Source organism: Eurypyga helias, unplaced genomic scaffold (assembly GCF_000690775.1).
Source record: "Eurypyga helias isolate BGI_N326 unplaced genomic scaffold, ASM69077v1 scaffold11933, whole genome shotgun sequence".
Classification (NCBI taxonomy): domain Eukaryota; kingdom Metazoa; phylum Chordata; class Aves; order Eurypygiformes; family Eurypygidae; genus Eurypyga; species Eurypyga helias.
Window position 1 is genome coordinate 70718 of NW_010240895.1, and position 2513 is coordinate 73230.

Consider the following 2513-nt stretch of genomic DNA (forward strand, 5'->3'; position numbering starts at 1 on the left):
CAGCCAACGTAATTGAGTTTCCCAGAGCAGAGCTGCAGATCCCTCAGCGCAGAAACCACAGCCGAGGGAGGCTCTCCCCATCTCCCCTCCCACAGCTCCGAGCCCAGGTAAGATTTCCCCATCACTACACAGAGGCAGAAAGAGGTGAGAAAACCACTGTTGCACTAGTCGGTGAAAAGCAGGGATATGTTCACCTTCTCTCCGTGAAGATGAAATACAGATGAGGAAACCGGTGGGATAACCCTCCCAATCCCCAAAACGGAGTTAAGCGGGAAGAAAGAGATCAAATGCCATGCTGTCAGAGCTCAGTGTGTGGACAAACAGCTCCTGAAATTTAAGTGGTAATTTAAATTTATTACCCAGAAAGACCATTCACCAATTCAGATTTCTTTTCAAGGTAACTTTTGCAGTTGATAAAAGGTGAACTCAAATATTCCCCGTCAGTCTAAGTGCGGGGTCAGCGCGGCTGTAAAGGTCTCCTCTTTCAGCCAGATCATTGCCCAGGGCCCGAGCTGCTCAGCGGTACTTTGATCACATCTCCCCGCGTACGAAGAGCTCCATGGCACTCCATCGGCCTTCAGTTTTCCAGCATGGGAGTCCACGCATCCCAACTGTTTGAAATTTCACTGAACTATCTGAAGCCACGTTCTTGCACAGGCCATAGAGAGTCATTATTTGGCTTGCAGAGAGGAACAGATTTGAAAAGGAAAACAAAAAGAGTTCTTTCCCTTTCTCATAAGCAAAAGCTTCTAACAGGAATTAAGATGCATTTGTCAGGTCAACATCTCCTGTAATCGAGACGGGGCCGGAAAGCCTCAGTCTCGTTCTGATGCAACTCATACCCACGCTACACCAGAGAGGTGGAAAGGGTCACGTCTTTACTGAGCCTGTGGTCCTGGGGGGCAGAGGGAAGCCGCGGGAAAGAAATCAGGAACTCTCAAGTGCAGCCCCAACAGGTGCTTTCAAATGCATTTTAAGACCCTGAGAGTTACAAGATCAAACCGTCAATCAACATAACGCCAACGCAAGCACAGAGCTGAGGTCGGCCGGCTGAGCCTATGAATGGAGCTAAACCGCCTTGTTTATCTCAGCACGTGTGCATGCACTAAGCCTGAAAGATACGGGTGACCTCCCCCCGCAGCCCACCCACTCCTCACCGCCAGGCCAGCTGAAAAAGCACGGAGAAGACCCAGCCAAGGAACGGGTGCAGATTCCCGTCAGCCGTTCTCCCTATAATGGGCAGATGAGTGGAAAAAGCAAGAAAGAAAACAACCTTGCTTGGCGCCATGCCCACACACACATCCCAGGGCAGTGGGAAAAAGAGGCCGGGGGCGCATACCAGCCGCGTATCAGCTTTCTGGCCCAGGGAACAGGCAGATCCGGCAGATGCCTAAACACGGGCTGCTCCCTGCTCCAAACACACCTTCCCAAACCCCTCCACAAGCAGGAACCCCAGAGGAGCTCTCTGCTGAGCTCCCTCGCCTTCCTGGCAGCTGGCCACGAGAAGGCAGATGCTGGCCGCCACCAAGCAGCACCCCCCCACCGCCGCCACGAGCCCACCTTTCTTGAACTCCTCCAGCATGGCATCGAGCTTGGTGTCATTGAAGACGAAGTGCAGCGGGTGGTTGTAGAAGCGAGTGATGGTCTTGAGCGGAGTGCAGTCATCGGGGTCCACAAAAGCCAGGTCCTTAACGAAGAGGAGGTCCACGATGTTGGAACGGTCACCCTCGAAAACGGGGATGCGGGTATAACCGCTTTCCATGATCTCGGACATAGTGTTGAAGTCGAGCACGGCCTCGGCTGCGATCATGAAGCAGTCTCGGAGGGGAGTCATCACATCCTCCACCGTCTTGGTGCGCAGCTCCAGGGCTCCTTGGATAATATTGAGCTCCTCCTTGACTAGATCGTTATAAGGGTCGGTGACCCGCAGCATCTCCAACAACTTCTCACGGTTGTAGACCGTGCCGATCTCCTGGCCCAGGACACAGTCCAGCAACTTGCTGACGGGGTAGGAGGCCGGAAAGGTCATCATCATGAAAAACTTGGTGAGGAAGATGGTGTTGGCGCCCACGGCCAGGCCGTGCCGAGAGCAAATGGCCTGTGGCACGATCTCGCCGAAGATGACGATACCGATGGTGGAGACCACTACGGCCACCAACCCGGAGCCGGCAATGTCGTCTAGCAGGATGGTCAGCGTGGTGTTGACCAGGACGTTGCCAAGCAGGAGAGAGCAGAGCAGGTAGTTGCCCTGGCGCCGCACGGGCTCGATGCGCTTGGCGTAGTTCTTCTCTTTGTCCGTGCCACAGTTCTGCACGATGCGCAGCTCCATGGGGTCCAGGGCCATGAGGCCCAGGTTGAGGCCGCTGAACATGCCCGAGAGGCAGAGGAGGAGCGAGATGAAGATGACCTGCAGCCAGAAGGGCAGCAGGAACTTCTTCTCCTCACCCACGATCATCTTCGTGTCCTCGCCGTCGTGGTAGATCCAGGTGGTCTCGCCCCAGGGCGGGGGCCCG

At 55.0% G+C, this 2513-nt stretch overlaps 1 pseudogene; it reads right to left on the reverse strand.

Moving 5' to 3' along the window:
• Positions 1-1390: 1390 nt before the first annotated feature.
• LOC104507348 lies at positions 1391-2503 on the reverse strand (annotated as a pseudogene).
• Between the last annotated feature and the right edge of the window lie 10 nt (positions 2504-2513).